The following is an 18,836-nucleotide window of genomic DNA, read 5'->3' on the forward strand; positions in this document are numbered from 1 at the left end:
CAGCAAATAACCAAAATCATGCATACTTCCTTCAACGATAAAGTTTCTGTCTGGTTTTGAACCAGGGACTTCTCACGCGTTAGGCAAACATGATAACCACTCCACTACAGAAACTACCAGCAGTTAGGTGCAGTCAACCGGCCTGTCTGCAAGGTTCAACTCTGCTGTGTTGCTGCAGGTTCTCATGGTTAGACTTTCCACCAGTGTCTATTACAAGCCCAACAACTCCCACAACTATCTTGACTGCAGTTCTTCACACCCCACATCCTGAAAGGACTCCATCCCATTCTCTTCATTCTTTCACGTCCGCTGCATCTGTTCTGATGATGCCACTTTCCTAAATAGCATTGCAGATATGTCTTTCTTCTTCAACAGTTGTGGTTTTCCACCCACTGTTGTTGACAGGGCTCTTGACCATGTCCGACCCATCCCCCAGCCACTGCTCTCACTCCCTCCCCTCCCTCCCAGAACCAGGACAGGGTTCCCCTTGTCTTCACTTTTCACCCAACCAGCCTCCGCATTCAAAGGATCATCCTCTGCCATTGCTGCCAATTCCAGCATGATGCCACTACCCAACACATCTTCCCCTCAACCATCCCCCCCCCTTCCCCCAGCATTCCGCAAGGAACATTCTCTCTGGGATATCCTGGTCTACTCCTCCATCCCACCCAACCTCCTATCCCCTACCTATGGCACCTTCCCATGCAATAGTAGGAGGTGCAACACCTGCCACTTTACCTCCTCCCTGTTCACCTCCCGGGTCCTGAACACCCTTTCAGGTGAAGCAGTGCTTCACATGCACCTTCTCCAATCTGGTCTATTCAATTCGCTGCTCTCAATCCAGTCTACTCTACATCGGAGAGACCAAACACAAATTGGGTGACCGCTTTGTTGAACACCTTCAGTCTGTCCGCAAGCAGGACCCAGACCTTCCTGTCACTTGCCACTTCAACACACCACCCTGCTCTCCTGCCCACATGTCCGTCCTTGGCCTTTTCCAATGTTCCAGTGAACCCCAATGCAAATTGGAGGAACAGAACCTCATCTCTGATTGGGCACTTTACAGCCTTCCAGACTGAACATTGAGTTCAAGAACTTCAGAGCATGACTCTCCCCTCCACCTTCACCCCATTTCCATTTATTTTATTTCATTTTGTTTCTTCTTTTCATCTCATTCATCCATTTTATCATACTTCTTTCTCACTTCCATTTTTTAACTTCTTCATTCCTGCTCTCCTTCTCGCCCGCACCCGCCCCCTCCCCCTCGTCCCCCCACCAACCCCCCCCCCCCCCCCCCTCCATTCAGGGCAAACCATCTGTACCTCTGCTCTACCATTCTGATTAACACTTTTCACACCTCTCTCAGCCTTCTACATTCTCCTTTTCATTCCCTTTGTCCAATTACAGCACCCCCTTCCACCCTCATAATATAAATCTTGTCTGATTTTCTTTGCCCTTAGCTCTGATGAAGCGTCATCCAAACTCGAAACGTTGGCGAGTTACTCAATATTTGTTTCGTTATTCAATATTAAATATGAATACATGTATTTAATACATACATCTTCATTCCGAGTTGAATATCTCGGGAATATGCAACATTGCATTGCAAACATGACTGACCAATAAAAGAAATAGAGTCACTGGGTGAATCACATCCCATGGTGCTTATTTGAGACAGTTTTTAAACATCATGCTACTGTGCAGAGGGACCTGGGGGTCCTTGTGCACGAATCGCAAAAACTCAGTCTGCAGGTGCAGCAGGTGATCAAGAAGGCAAATGGAATGTTGGCCTTTATCGCGAGGGGAATAGAATATAAAAGCAGGGAGGTCTTGCTGCAACTGTACAGGGCATTGGTGCGGCCGCAACTGGAGTACTGTGTGCAGTTTTGGTCCCCTTATTTGCGAAAGGATATATTGGCCTTGGAGGGAGTGCAGAGAAGGTTCACCAGGTTGATACCGGAGATGAGGGGTGCAGCTTATGAGGAGAGATTGAACAGATTGGGTCTGTACTCATTGGAGTTTAGAAGGCTGAGGGGTGATCTTATAGAGACATATAAGATAATGAAGGGGCTGGATAGGGTAGAGGTAGAGAGATTCTTTCCACTTAGAAGGGAAACCAGAACTAGAGGGCACAGCCTCAAAATAAGTGGGGGCCGGTTCAGAACAGAGTTGATGGGGAACTTCTTCTCTCAGAGGGTAGTGAATTTCTGGAGTTCTCTGCCTCGTTGAATATGTTTAAATCACGGGTAGATAGATTTCTGATCGATAAGGGAATTAAGGGATATGGGGAGCAGGCGGGTAAGTGGAACTGATTCGCCTCAGATCAGCCATGATCTTGTTGAATGGCGGGACAGGCCCGAGGGGCTAGATGGCCTACTCCTGCTCCTATTTCTTATGTTCTTAAACAATATCAAATATCTTTAAAGGGAAAAGATTTAATAATGATCTGCTAGTTATACTTAATCCCTCTTTATTCTGCGTGTGAAACATTCTGGCGTCTAAATCCCGTTCATCTATAGAAAAGTCCAGCAGATCTACACTGAGTTTCGATTTACTCATCTGCCTGAGTGATTTTTTCCCATTTCTTTATTATGAAGAACAACTTAAAAAATATGCTTCCGGGAAATGTGCGCCATTTCCTCTAGTTCAGTTACAGTTTCACTTGTGTCTGTCTTTATGAGCACACACTACTATTACACATGTTTCAGATGGTGATTAACTATGTTAGTCTGCATTTGTAAAACCATTATATTCTGTTATGGACTGAACAAGTTGCTAATATGCGCACAGTGTCAAAATACACACATTTATTTCCTCATTGCGTCTTAAAATACAGCATTTCTGATTTTGCTGAAAGCATTTGTGGCCGAGTTCAAAGCAAAGATAACATGGTTACAACATGGAGAATCGGATAATGTTCAGCAACAACGACCATGCAAAACTTCCCTCACGCTAAATGAAGAACTATAATTAGTGTTTCTGCCCGGTTTCGAACCGGGGACCTTTCGCGTGTGAGGCGAACGTGATAACCACTACACTACAGAAACAACTGATAGTATCGCACTTACAATGTGCAGCTCCATTGTGTTGCTGCAGGTTTGAATGGTTATACTGAGAGCCCATGTCACTCAATACAAGACAAAAACCGTTTCTTTCAACCTGATTTCTCAATTTATCTTGAACTTCAACCTTTAAAAGCGGTCGTCCGGCAAATATCGAAGGAAGCAATGATTTCTGCTCAATCATTAATGCATCATTCTCATCTTCCTTCGAATAAATCAACCAGTTCTACTCAGTATTTGTTCGTTGTTCAATGTTAAATATTAATATATTTTTATTAATTACATATCTCCTCATTCTGAATGAAATATCTCCGAAATAGACAACATTGAATTGCAAACATGAATCGAGTCACATGTCACGGTGCTTAATTGAGATTGACCACAATCAGCTTTTAAACAAAATCAAATATCTTTAAAGGGAATAGATTTAAGAATGACTTGTTAGTTATACTTGACCCCTCTTTATTCTGTGTGTGAAACACTCAGGCGTCTAAATCCTGTTCAGCTGTGGGAAAGTCCAGTAGATCCGCACTGATTCTCGATTTCCTCAACTGTCTGAGTGGTTTTCCCTATTTGTTTCCTCTGAAGAACGATGTTAAAATAATGGTTCCGCGCAATGTGCGTCATTTCCTCTCGTTCAGTTACAGTTTCACTTGTGTCTGCCTTTTTGAGCACACAATACTATTCGACATGGTTCAGATGATGATTAACTTTGTTAGTCTGCATCAACAAAGCCATTAAATTCTGTTGTGGACTGAATGAGTTGCTGATATGTCCACGGTGTCAAAACAGGAACATCTATTTCCTCTCATTGTGTCATAAAAATACAAGATCTCTGATTTTGCTGAAAGATTTTGAGGCCGAGGTCAGAGCAAAGATAACATGGCTTTAATATTGAGTTTCGGATAATGTTCAGCAACAAATTTCAATCATGTAAACTTCCCTCACCCTTAATGAACAAATTTTAATAATATTTCGGCATAGTTTTGAACGAGGGATTTTCCGTGTGTGAGGCGAATGCAACCACCATTACACTACAGAAACTGTTGGCGTCTGTAGGACCCAAGGGGAATCTCTTGAAATGTTGCAACACTCATTGGGACTGCTGTAGACATATTGATCCAAGAATGACTTTGATTTGATTTGATTTATTATTGTCACATGTATTAACGTACAGTGAAAAGTATTGTTTCTTGCGCGCTATACAGACAAAACATACCGTTCATAGAGAAGGAAATGAGAGTGTGCACTTTGCAGTGTTACAGTCAGAGCTAGGGTGTAGAGAAAGATCAACTTAACGCAAGGTACATCCATTCAAAAGTCTGACAGCAGCAGGGAAGAAGCTATTCTTGAGTCGGTTGGTACGAGACCTGACTTGTGTATCTTTTCCCCGAAGGAAGACGGTGAAAGAGAGAATGTCCGAGGACGTGGGGTCCTTAATTATGTTGGCTGCTTTGCCCAGGCAGCAGGAAGTGTAGACAGAGTCAATGGATGGGAGGCTGTTTGTGTGATGGATTGGGCACAATCACGACCTTTTGTAGTTCCTTGCAGTCTTGGGCAGAGCAGGAGCCACAGCAAACTGTGATACAACCAGAAAGAATGCTTTCTATGGTACATCTGTAAAAGTTGGTGAGAGTCGTAGCTGACATGCAAAATTTCCTTCGTCTTCTGAGGACGTGGAGGTGTTGGTGGGCTTTCTCAACTATAGTGTCGTCATGGGGGGACCAGGGCAGATAGTTGGTGATCTGGAGACCTAAAAACCTGAAGCTCCCGACCCTTTCTACTTCGTCCCTGTTGATATAGACAGGGACATGTTCTCCTTTACGCTTCCTGAAGTCGATGACAATCTCCTTCATTTCGTTGACATTGAGGGAGAGATTATTGTTGCTGCACCAGTTCACCAGATTCTTTACCTCATTCCTGTACTCTTTCTCATCATTGTTTGAGATCCGACCCAATACGGTGGTATCGTCAGCAAACTTGAAAATCGAATTGGAGGGGAATTTGGCCACACAGTCATAGGTATATAAGGAGTATAGTAGGGGGCTGAGAACACAGCATTGTGGGCACCGGTGTTGAGGATGATCGTGGAGGAGGTGTTGTTGCCTATCTTTACAGATTATGGTCTGTGAGTTAGGAAGTTCAGGATCCAGTCACAGAGGAGGTACCGAGGTCCAGGTCACGGGGTTTGGAGATGAGTTTCGTGGGAATAATCGTGTTGAAGTCTGAGCTGTAGTCAATAAATAGGAGTGTGTCCTTGTTATCGAGGTGATCCAGGGTTGAGTGCAAGGCCACGGAAATGCCGTCTGCTGTGGACCTGTTGCGGCGATAGGCAACTGTAGTGGATCCAGGTAGTCCGGGAGGCTGGAATTGATTCGTGCCATGACAAACCTTTCAAAGCACTTCATAATGATGGATGTCAGAGCCACCGGCCGATAGTTATTAAGGCACGCTGCTTGATTTTTCTTAGGTATCGGGATGATGGTCGTCTTCTTGAAGCAGATAGGGAACTCAGATTGTTGTAATGATTGAAAATGGTTGGCAATGGCAAAGAACAATAAGAGTCCCTTCGACCCACCATGCCTCTGCCAGTTGTTTTATGACGAGCTACCAAACTGACGTGTCGGTGCGGGCTTGGTGGGCCGAAGGGCCTGTTCCTGTGCTGCACTGTTCTTTGTTCTCATTTCAATTTCCTGCTCTCATTCCATGAAGCTGATTTTTCTCCCTTTCAAGTCATTGTCCAATCCCCATTTGAAGAAGGAGTTTCTGTGGAATCCATGTACAGTTTTCTTGAAGTAGCAACGTTTCCCTGACCCAATGGCATGAAGGATTGGATATAGCTTCCCAATATAGTTTTCATTGTAAACGTATATTTATTTATGCAATTGATTTCATATCGAATTTGCAAAACGAGTTTAATCGGATGAAGCATCTCCTCATTATTTCGGAATCATATCTAATATAACTACATTAACTCCACTAATTTCCAAAGAGTGTGGAATATAACAGAGGAGAATGAATCATCTATACCTGAAGCAGTCTCCTTGTGTTGTCCCGAACATCCGATCTGACAACCTCGAGAATGGGTGGGGAATCTGTCTTACCTACACCGACCTCACATGGGGCGGCACGGTGGCACAGTGGCACACTGCTGTCTCACAGTGCCAGGGACTCGGGTTCGATTCCTGGCTTGGGTCTGTGTGGAGTTTGCATGTTCTTCCTGTGTCTGTGTGGATTTGCTCCAGTTTCCTCCCACAGTCTGAAAGACGTGCTGGTTAGGTGCATTGCCATGCTACATTTCTCCCTTAGTGTACCCGAACAGGTGGCGGAGTGTGGCGACTAGGGGATTTTCACAGTAACTTCATTGCAGTATTAATGTAATCCTACTTGTGACATTAATAAATAAACTTTAAACATGATATGGAGACATCCAGAATGTGTTTGGCTGTAAAAAGAAATACACCCATTATTGCTTATTCTCCAAAAGTGTCCACTGTTGAGTCATCAATTAATGATCACCATTGATGAGAAATAGATTTCTGGCTGCTCTTATTGTTAAAATGGACAGTTGCATCGCAATGAATATCTAACACGATATTGCCGCACGGACACGACCCTAGGGAATTCCAGTTCAGAAAGTTACTCTGGAGCTAGTACGCTTTTGGGATTGTCAGTGAGTGCACTTCTCTTGAGTGTGTCAGTGGCTGTGTTAATCTGTTTGTTTATCTTCCTCAGTGATTGTCTGTGTGTCTATGTTTGAGTCGATCAGTTTGAGAATCGATCACTGTGTTTACTTGTCCCTGTGTCTATGCTTTTGTTGATTCTGTGCGGTGTACGAGGCTTCTAGTGAACACGGAGTTGGAGTTATTCATGTATTTTCATAGTTAGCAACTCAGACTAATGTGTCAGAAATCTACAGAATAATTCTGGATTTATAACGAGGGATGTTAGAATTGATGTCAGTGTCTGGGCATATATCTATATGGTTATATATCTTTACACGTGTTGGTCTTTACACGTGGCCGTGTGTGTATCTGCTTTCCCCGTGTCTGCGTGGGTTTCCTCGGGTGCTTCGGTTTCCTCCCACGATCCAAAGATGTGCAGGTTAGTTTGATTGGCCATGCTAACTTGACCCTAACTCGGGGGGATTAGCGGAGTAAATGTATGAGATTACGGGAATAGGGCCTGGGAGGCTTGTAATCGGTACAGATCGGTGGGCCGAATGGCATGTTTCTGTACTGTACAAATTCTATGATTCTATGATTCTATTATCTAGATATGTGTCAGTCTTCACAGGTGGCCGTGTGTGTACCTGTTTCCAATGTGCGGCATTGCTGTCCACGGGAGGGCGCTCTCTGATCACTTATGAAAAATCACGATACCCTTCGAGAGGGAGCGACTGTTTGAAGATGTAAAAATGTGCGGAGAGACGGAGTCACTTGCGACCTCATAACAGTCCACTGACTGTTTCAACTTCTCCGTTTCCAGGTCTTATGCAGACAGTGATCACTGCCTCTGTTTCTGGTGTTCAGACTGGAACTATGGGGGTGCTCTCTGTCTCTGGTGATTGTCCTGATCACAGGGCGGCCATTTTGAACCTTTGACTGAAATCCACCAATCGCCATATTCATTGCCCATTTCCATCTCTCGGCCATTATTCCGCTATTGTTACTCCTTCTAACACGCTGCGTGTCTGTTGTCTATTTTCAGAGATGAGTAACGGTGACCCCAGTGCCGGATTTAGGCATAAACTAAATAAGCTGCAGCTCAGGGCCTCACAATCCGCAGGGGCCTCACAAAATTTCAGAAGGTTTACAATGAAGAGAACATTTAAGAGCAGATACCAGAAAAGAAAGAGAAAGCACCAGCTTGAAGAGCAACTCAAAAAATTACCAAACGTTGACAGTTATTTTACTCCAGAAACAGATAAGGATCGACAAACCCAAGGTGATCACCGAAGTCCAAAACAACCACAGCCCAGTGCCTCTGCTACTGAGACAACAGAGTCTGGAATCTCAGCTGAGGAAAACACTGGAAGTGATGCAAATGTGAGCGTTGCAGAGCCGACATCCACAGTTGAAACAACAAAATTCACAAAACTCAATGTTTACAGGAAAGGCCAGGAGATCCGCACTGAGTCTCGATTCCCTCATCTGTCTGAGTGGCTTTTCCTGTTTCTCAGTGATGAAAAACAATTTTAAAAAAGATTCTTTTGTGAAATGTGCGCCACTTCCTCTCGTTCACTTACAGTATCACTTGTATCTTTCTTTTTGAGCACACACTACTGTCAGATATTTCAGATAGTGATTAACCGTATTAGTCTGTACCTATAAACCCATTAAATTCTGTTGTAGACTGAACGAGATGCGAATAAGTGCTCGGTGTCAAAATCGAACTTTCCTGTCAGTGCGTCAAAAAAAATTGTTTCTTATTTCACAGAAAGCATTTGAGGGTGATGTCAGAGCAATGATGACATGCCTTTCACATCGAGGTTCGGATAATGTTGAGCAACAAATTAAAATCAAGCTATTTTCCCGTACCCGACATGAGAAAGCTGAAGAAACGTCTCTGCCTGGTTTCGAACGGGGTGGCGGGGGGGGGGGGGGGGGGGGGGGGGGGGCAGATTTCGCGTGCTAGATGAACGTGATAACCAGTACACTACAGGAACAGCTTGACGGGATTTAGAGCAAATCTGCCTGCCTGCAATGTTCAACTACGCTGTGTTGCTGCAGGTCCCGATGGTGAGACCGAGAGCCCGTGTCACTGAATTCAGGAAGATAACCGTTACTTTCAATCTGATTGCACGACTTATCCCGAACATCAAAATTTAAAAGCGTTCGTCTCGCAAACATCTAAGAGAGCAATGATTTCTGCCCATTCCTTAAAGCATCATTTTCATCTTTCTTCGAATCATCTCAATCAATTGTACTCAGTAATGAAAGCAAATTACTGCGGATGAGAAAAGAGAAAATGCTGCAAAATCTCCCAATGTCTGGCAGCACCTGTAAGGAGTGAAAAGGGCGGACGTTTCGAGTCCAGATGAACCTTTATCAAAGCTCATTGTACAATTGTACTAAGTTTTTGTCTCACTATTTAGTATCAATGCATTATTTAACACATATGTCTTCATTATGAATCGAATCACCGGGTAATACAGATCGCAAATTTGAGATTGACTATCGTCAGCTTTTAAACAAAGTCAACTCCATTTAAATGGAGGAGAGTCAAGAATTATCTGTTCGTGACAGTTGAGCCTTTTTAATTATGGGCGTGAAACATTCAGGCGCATAAATTCCGGCCCTTTACCGGAAAGTCCAGTCGATCCGCACTGAGTCTCGATCCCCTCATCTGTCTGAGTGGCTTTTCCTGTTTCTTAGTGATGAAAAACGATTTTAAAAAAGATTCTTCTGTGAAATGTGCGCCATTTCCTCTAGTTCACTTACAGTATGACTTGTATCTGTCTTTTTGAGCACACACTACTGTCAGATATTTCAGATGGTGATTAACCATATTAGTCTGCACCTATAAACCCATTAAATTCTGTTCTCGACTGAAGGAGAATAAGTGCTCGGTGTCAAAATCGAAATTTCCTGTCAGTGCGTCCAGAAAAAACGCGTTTCTTCTTTCACAGAAAGCATTTGAGGGTGATGTCAGCGCAATGATAACATGCCTTTCACATCGAGGCTCGGATAATGATGAGCAACAAACTGGAATCAATTTTCCCTTGCACGACATGAGGAAGCTGAATGAATGTTTCTGCTGCGTTTCAAACCGGGGACTTTCGCGTGTTAGGCGAACGTGATAACCACTACACTACAGAAACAGCTTGAATCGCACTGGAGCAAATCTGCCTGTCTGAAATGTTGAACTACGCTGTGATGCTACAGGTTCCGATGGTGAGACTGAGAGCCCATATCACTGAATTCAGGAAGATAACCGTTACTTTCAATCTGATTGTATGACTTATCCCGTACATCAAAATTTAAAATCGTTCTGCCGCAAATATCTAAGGGAGCAATGATTTCTGCTCATTCGTTAATGCATCATTTTCATCTTTCTTCGAATAATCTCAATCAATTTTACTCAATTATAGAAGCAAATTACTGCGGATGCTGGAATCGGAAACTAAAAGAAAAAATGCTGGAAAACCTCGCAATGTCGGAGCACCTGTAAGGAATGAAAAGGGCTGACGTTTCGAGTCCAGATGGCACAGTGTTAAAGCTCATTGAGCAATTGTACTCTGTATTTGTATCATTATTCAAAATTTAGTATCAATGCATTATTTAACACGTATATCTTCATTATGAATTGAATATCTCTGGAATTGAATATCACTGAATTGCAAACATAACTGACCAACAGAACGAATCGAGTTAACGGGTAATACAGATCGCAATTTTGAGATTGACCATAGCCAGCTTTTAAACACAGTCAACTACATTTAAATGGAAGTGATTCAAGAATTATCTGTTAGTGACACTTGAGCCTTTTTTATTCTGGGCGTGAAACATTCAGGCGCATAAATTCCGACCATTTTAGGAAAGTCCAGTAGATCTGCACTGAGTCTCGACTCCCTCATCTGTCTGAGTGTTTTTCTTTTCTATTTCTTTGTTGTGAAGAACGATTGTTTTAAAAAAATCTTCTGTGAAATGTGCACCATGTCCTATAGATCACTCACAATATCACTTGTGTCAGTCTTCTGGAGCACACACTACTATTAGATACGTTTCAGACGGTGATTAACCATGTTAATCTGCACCTATAAACCCATTCAATTCTGTTGTAGAATGAACGAGATGCGAATATGTGCACGGTGTCAAAATCAAAACGTTTCTTTCCTGTCAGTGCATCGAAAAAAAAGTACAGCATCTCATATTTTACAGAAAACATTTGAGGCCGATGGAAGACCAATGATAACGTGGCTGTAATATCGAGGTTCGGATAATGTTGAGCAACAAACTGAAAACAAGCAGTTTTCCCTTACCCGACATGAGGAAGCTTAATAAATGTTTCTGCACGGTTTCGAATCGGGGACCTTTCGCGTGTTAGATGAATGCGATGGCCACTACACTACAGAAACAGCTGGAAGCACGCTATAGCAAATCTGCTTGCCTGCAATGTACAACATGCGCTGTGTTGCTGCAGGTTCCGATGGTTAGACTGTGAGCCAATGCCCCTTAACTCAGGAAGATAACCGTTACTTTCAATCTGATTGTATGACTTACCTTGAACATCAAAAATTAAAAGCGTTCGTCTCGCAAATATCTAAGGGAGCAATGATTTCTGCCCATTCATTAATGCATCATTTTCATCTTTCTTCGAATAATCGCAACCAATTGTGCTCAGTAATAAAAGCCAATCACTGCGGATGAGAAAAGAGAAAATGCTGCAAAGTCTCACAATGTCAGACAGCACCTGTAAGGAGTGAAAAGGGCGGACGTTTCGAGTCCATTTGACACCTTATCAACGCTCATTCAGCTTTTATACGCAGTATTTGTTTCAATTCTCAGCATCAATGCAGTATTTAACACATATGTCTTCATTATGAATTGAATATCTCTGGAATTGAATATCACAGAATTGCAAACATAACTGACCATCAGAAGGAATCGAGTCACCGGGTAATACAGATCTCAATTTTGAGATTGATCGTAGTCAGCTTTCAAACAAAATCAACTACATTTAAATGGAATTGATGCAAAAATTAACTGTTCGTGACCCTTGAGCCTTTTTTGTTATGGGCATGAAACATTCAGGCGCATAAATTCCGGCCATTTATAGGAAAGTCCAATAGATCCGCACTGAGTCTCGATTCCCTCGTCTGTCTGAGTGTTCTTTTTTCCTATTTCTTTGTTGTGAACAACGATTTAAAAAAAAAAGAATCTTCTGGGAAACGAGCACCATTTCCTATAGATTACTTCCAATATCACTTGTGTCAGTCTTCTATTAGAAACGTTTCACATGGTGATTAACTATGTTAGTCGGCACCAATAATTCCATGAAATTCTGTTGCAGAATGAACGAGATGCGAATATGTGCACGGTATCAAAATCGAAACGTTCCTTTTCTGTCAGTGCGTCAAGAAAGTATCAGCATTTCTTTTTTGAAGTTAAACATTTGGCTTCGAAGTCAGAGCAAAGATAATATGGCTGTAACATCGAGATTCGGTAATGTTGAGCAACGAACTGAAATCATAACGATTTTCCCCACTCTGCATGAAAATGTTTCTACCCGGTTTCGAACCGGGGACCTTTCGCGTGTAAGGCGAATGTGATAACCACTACACTACAGAAACAGCTGAAAGCGCAACAAATCGACCTGTCTGCAATGTTCAACTGCGCTGTGTTGCTGCAGGTTCCAATGGTTGGACTGAGAGCCCATGTCATATCGTCATCGAGTCATATAGGTTTACAGCATGGAAACAGGCCCTTCGGCCCAACTTGTCCATGCTGCTCTTTTTTTTAAACCCCTAAGCTAATCCCAATTGCCGCATTTGGCCCATATCCCACTATACCCATCGTACCCTTGTAACCATCCAAATGCTTTTTAAAAGATAGAATTGTCACTTTTAACATTTAAGAAAAACTTGGACGGGTTCATGGATGAGAGGGGTGTGGAGGGATATGGTCCAAGTGCAGGTCAGTGGGACTTGGCATAAAATGGTTCGGCACAGACAAGAAGGGCCAAAAGGCCTGTTTCTGAGCTGTAATTTTCTATGGTTCTATGGTTCTAATTGTACCCGCCTCTACTACTACCTCTGGCAGCTTGTTCCAGACACTCACCACCCTCTGTGTGAAAAAATTGCCTCTCTGGTCACTTTTGTATCTCTCGCCTCTCACCTTAAATCTATGGCCTCTAGTTTTAGACTCCCCTACCTTTGGGAAAATATATTGACGATCTACCTTGTCTATGCCCCTCATTATTTTATAGACCTCTCCAAGGTCACCCCTGAGCCTCCTACGCTCCAGAGAAAATAGTTCCAGTCTATTCAGCCTCTCCTTATAACTCAATCCATCAAGTCCCGGTAGCATCCTAGCAAATCTTTTCTACACTCTTTCTAGTTTAATAATATCCTTTCTATAATAGGGTGACCAGAATTGCACACAGTATTCCAAGTGTGGCCTTACCAATGTCTTGTACAACTTCAGAAAGACGTCCCAACTCCTGTATTCAATGTTCTGACCGATGAAACCAAGCATGCCGAATGCCTTCTTCACCACTCTGTCCACCTGTGACTCTACTTTCAAGGAGCTATGAACATGTACCCCTAGATCTCTTTGTGCAGTAACTCTGCCCAACGCCCGGCCATTAACTGAGTAAGTCCTGCCCTGGTTCAATCTACCAAAATACATCACCTCGCATTTGTCTAAATTAAACTCCATCTGCCAATCGTCAGCCCATTGGCCCAATTGATCAAGATCCCGTTGCAATTGGAGATAACTTTCTTCACTGTCCACTATGCCACTAATCTTGGTGTCATCTGCAAACTTACTAACCATGCCCCCTATATTCTCATCCAAATCATTAATATAAATGGCAAATAATAGTGGGCCCAGCACTGCTCCCTGAGGCACACCGCTGGTCACAGGCCTCCAGTTTGAAAAACAACTCTCTACAACCGCCCTCTGGCTTCCGCCAAGAAGATAATTTTGTATCCATTTAGACCAGATTTAACTTTGTGCAACAACCTACCATGCGGTACCTTGTCAAAGGCCTTACTAAAGTTCATGTAGACAACATCAACTGCACTGCCCTCATCTACCTTCTTGGTTACCCCTTCAAAGAACTCAATTAAATTTGTGAGACATGATTTTTCAATCACAAAGCCATGCTGACTGTCCCTAATCAGTCCTTGCATCTCTAAATGCATATAGATCCTGTCTCTCAAAATACCTTCCAACAATTTACCCACCACAGATGTGAGGCTCACTGGCCTGTAGTTCCCAGGCTTTTCCCTGCAGCCCTTGTTAAACAAAGGAACAATATTTGCCACTCTCCAATCTTCAGGCACCTCACCCGTGACTATCGATGATTCAAATATATCGGCTAGAGGACCCGCAATTTCCTCCCTCGCCTCCCACAACGTCCTGGGATATACCTCATCAGGTCCCGAAGATTTACCTACCTTGATGCGCTTTAAGACTTAATTCGGGAAGATAACCGTTTCTTTCAATCTGATTGCTCAACTTATCTTCAACTTAAAAAGTTAAAAGCGTTCGTCTGGCAAATATCTAAGGGAGCATTTCTGCCCATTCATTATTTCATCATTCTCATCTTCCTTCGAATAATCTCAACCAATCGTACTCAGTAATAAAAGCAAATTACTGCGCATGCTGGAATCGGAAACCAAAAGGGAAAATCCTGACAAATCTCACAAGGACGGGCAGAATCTATCAGGAGTGAAATGAGCTGACGTTTCGAGTCCTGATGACATTTTGTCAAAGCTGATTGTACAACTGTACTCAGTATTTGTTTCAATATTTAGTATCAATGCATTATTTAACACACATGTCTTCATTATGAATTGTATATCTCGGGAATTGAACATCACTGAACTGCAAACATAACTGACCAACAAAAGGAATCGAGTCACCGGGTTAAACAGATCACAATTTTAAGATTGAATATAGACAGCTTTTTTTAAAAAGTCAACTGGATCTAAATGGAAGAGATTTAAGAATTATCTGTTCGTGACCTTGAGCCTTTTTTATTATGGACGTGAAACATTCAGGCGCATAAATTCCGGCCCTGTACTGGAAAGTCCAGTAGATCCGCGCTGAGTCTCGATCTCCTCATCTGTCTAAGTGTTTTTTTCCTGTTTCTCAGTGATGCTAAACGATTTTAAAAAATATTCTTCTGTGAAATGTGTGCCATTTCCTCTCGTTCACTTACAGTATCACTTGTATCTGTCGTTTTGAGCACACACTACTATCAGATATTTCAGATGGTGATTAACCATATTAGTCTGCACCTATAAACCCATTAAATTCTGTTGTAGACTGAACGAGATGCGAATAAGTGCTCGATGTCAAACTCGAACTTTCCTGTCAGTGCGTCAAAAAAAAAGCGTTTCTTATTTCAGAGAAAGCATTTGAGGGTGATGTCAGAGCAATGATAACATGCCATTAACATCGAGGCTCGGATAATATTGAGCGATGAACTGAAATCAAACAAATTTCCCTTACCCGACATGAGAAATGAACGAATGGTTCTGTCCAGTTTTGAAACGGGCACCTTTCGCATTTTAGGCAAACGCGATAACCACTACACTACAGAAACAGCTGGAAACAAGCAGCAGCAGATCTGCCTGTCCGCAATGTTCAACTGCGCTGTGTTGCTGCAGGTTCCAATGGTTGGACTGAGATCCCATGTCACTGAATTCGGAAAGATAACCGTTACTTTCAATCTTATTGCTCAACTTATCTTGACCTTCAAAATTTGAAAGCATTCGTCTCGCAAATATCTAAGGGAGCAATGATTTCTGCCCATTCATTAATGCATCATTCTCATCTTTCTTCCAATAATCTCAACCAATTGTACGCAGTAATAAAAGCAAATTACTGCGGATGCTGGAATCGGAAACTGGAAGGGAAAAATCTGGCAAATCTCACAAGGTCGGGCTGAATCTATAAAGAGTGAAAAGGGCTGACGTTTCGAGTCGAGATGACATTTTGTCAAAGCTCAGTGTACAATTGTACTCAATATTCGTTTCAATATTTAGTATCAATGCATTATTGAACACAGATGTCTTCATTATGAATTGAATAGCTCTGGAATTGAATATCACTGAATTGCAAACATAACTGACCAACAAAATGAATCGAGTCACCGGATAATACTGATCACAAATTTGAGGTTGACCATAGTCAGCTTTTGAAAAAGTCAACTACATTTAAATGGAAGAGACTTAAGAATTAACTGTTAGTGACACTTGAGCCTTTTTTATTATGGGCGTGAAACATTCAGGCGCATAATTTCCGGCCGTTGAGAGGAAAATCCAGTAGATCCGCACTGAGTCTCCATTTCCTCATCTGTCTGAGTTGTTTTTTTTCTATTTCTTAGTCATAAAAAGATTTTTAAAAAGATTATTCTGTGAAATGTGTGCCATTTCCTCCAGTTCACTTACAGTATCACTTGTGTCTGTCATTTTGAGCACACCCTACTATCAGATATGTTTCAGATAGTGATTCACCATGTTAATCTGCACCTATAAACCCATGAAAATCTGTTGTAGACTGAGCGAGATGCGAATATGTGCACGGTGTCAAAATCGAAACGTTTCTTTCCTGTCAGTGCGTCAAAAACTTCAGCGTTTCTTATTTTATAGGAAACATTTGAGGCCGAGGTCAGAACAAAGATAACATGGCGGCAATTTCGAGATTCGGATAATGTTAAGGAGCGAAAGAAATCATGCAGTTTTCTCCTACCCGACATGAGAAAGCTTAATGAACATTTGCGCCCAGTTCCGACCGAGGCAATTTTCGCGTGTTAAGCAAACGTGATAACCTCTACACTACAGACACAGCTAGATGCAAATTAAAGCAAATCTTCCTGTCTGCAATGTTCAACTGCGCTGTGTTGCTGAAGGTTCCAATGTTTGGACTGAGAGCCCATGTGACTTAATTCAGGAAGATAACCGTTGCTTTCAATCTGATTGCTCAACTTATCTTGTACATCAAAATTTAAAAGCAATCGTCTGGCAAATATCTAAGGGAACAATGATTCCTGTCATTCATTAATGCATCATTCTCATTTTCCTTCGAATAATCTCAACCAATTGTACTCAGTAATAAAAGCAAATTACTGCGGATACTGGAATCGGAAACCAAACGAAAAAATGCTGAAACGTCTCACAACGTCTGACAGCACCTGTAAGGAGAAAAAAGAGCTGACGTTTCGAGTCCAGATGACACTTTAACAAAGTTCATTGTACAATTGTGCTCAGTATTTGTTTCAATATTTAGTATCAATGCATTATTTAACACATATGTCTTCATTATGAATTGAATATCTCTGAAATTGAATATCATAGAATTGCAAACATAACTGACCAACAGGAATCGAGTCACCGGGGAATACAGAGCACAATTATGAGATTGCCCATAGCGAACTACATTTAAACAAAGTGAATTTCATTTAAATAGACGAGATTGAAGAATTATCTGTTATTGACACTTGTGTCTTTTTTATTCTGGGCGTGAAACATTCAGGCACATAAATTCCGGCCATTTAAATGAAAGTCCAGTAGATCTGCACGGAGTCTCGATTTCCACATCTGTCTGAGTGCTTTTTTCCCCTATTTCTTTGTTTTGAAGAACGATTTAAAAAAAGATTCTTCTGGGAAATGTGCGCCATTTCCTATAGTTCGCTTGCAGTATCACTTGTGTTAGTCCCCTGGAGCACATACTACAATTCGAAAAGTTCCAGATGGTGATTAGCTACGTTAATCTGCACCTATAAACTCATCACATTCTGTTGTAGACTGAACGTGATGCGAATACGTGCACAGTTCAAAATCGAAATGTTTCTTTCCTGTCAGTTCGTCAAAAAGCTATCAACGTTCTTATTTTACAGAAATCATTTGAGGCCGAGGTCAGAGCAAAGATCATCTGGCTGCAATATCAAGATTCGGATAATGTTCAGCAACGAAGGTCTAATACAGATAGGAAATATACAGTAAATGGCAGAACACTGAAGAGTATAGATAGGTAAGCGATCTCGGTGTACAGGTACACAGGTCACTGAAAGTGGCAATGCAGATGGAGAAGGTAGTCAAGAAGGCATACGGCATGCTTGCCTTCATCGGCCGGGGCATTGAGTTTAAAAATTGGCAAGTCATGTTGCAGCTTTATAGAACCTTAGTTAGGCCCTACTTGGAATATAATGTTCAATTTTGGTCGCCACACTACCAGAAGGATGTGGAGGCTTTGGAGAGGGTACAGAAAAGGTTTACCAGGATGTTGCCTGGTATGGAGAGGATTAGCGACTAGGAGAGATTGGAGAAACTTGGTTTGTTCTCACTAGAGCGACGGAGGTTGAGGGGAGACCTGATAGAACTCTACAAGATTGTGAGAGGCATGGACAGAGTGGATAGTCAGAAGCTTTTTCCGAGGGTGGAAGAGTCAATTACTAGGGGACATCTGTTTAAGGTGCGAGGGGCAAGATTTAAAGGAGATGTACGAGGCAGATTTTTTACACAGAGAACAGTGGGTGCCTGGAACTCGTTGCCGGGGGAAGTAGTGGAAGCGGATATGGTGGTGACTTCCAAGGGGCGTCTTGACAAGTACTGAATAGGATGGGAATAGAGGGTAGGGTGTTTTAATTAAGTCGGGCAGGATGGTCGGTGCCGGCTTGGAGGGCCGAAGGGCCTGTTCCTGTGCTTTAATTTTCTTTGTTCTTTGTACTGAAATCGTACAGATTTCCTCACCCTAAATTAGAAAGCTTAATGAATAATTCTGCTCGGTTTTGAACTGGGAACCTTGCGCGTGTGAGGTGAATGTGATAACCACTACACTACAGAAACAGGTGACAGCAATGACAGCAAATCCGCCTCTCTGCAATGTTCAACTGCGTTGTGCTGCTGCAGTTTCAGATGGTTCGACTGAGAGGCCATGTCCCTTGTTTCAGGAAGATAACCGTTACTGTCAATATGATTGCTCAACTTATCTTGAACTTCAAAATTTGAAAGCGAGCGTTTGTCAAATATCTAAAGCAACAATGAATTCCACTCATTCATTAGTGCATTATGTTCATCTTCCTTTGAATAAACTCAAC

The 18,836-nt window shown here is 42.2% G+C and overlaps 2 non-coding genes across 2 annotated transcripts; both read right to left on the minus strand.

Annotated features, from left to right (window-relative positions):
- Positions 1–2,974: 2,974 nt before the first annotated feature.
- trnav-cac (transfer RNA valine (anticodon CAC)) lies at positions 2,975–3,047 on the minus strand. Its single transcript has one exon. It is a non-coding gene; the product is annotated as a tRNA-Val (tRNA).
- A 9,237-nt stretch (positions 3,048–12,284) lies between these two features.
- Positions 12,285–12,357, minus strand: trnav-uac (transfer RNA valine (anticodon UAC)). Its single transcript has one exon. It is a non-coding gene; the product is annotated as a tRNA-Val (tRNA).
- Positions 12,358–18,836: the final 6,479 nt, after the last annotated feature.

This window comes from Mustelus asterias, unplaced genomic scaffold, assembly GCF_964213995.1.
Source record: "Mustelus asterias unplaced genomic scaffold, sMusAst1.hap1.1 HAP1_SCAFFOLD_1156, whole genome shotgun sequence".
In the NCBI taxonomy this organism is placed as follows: Eukaryota; Metazoa; Chordata; class Chondrichthyes; order Carcharhiniformes; family Triakidae; genus Mustelus; species Mustelus asterias.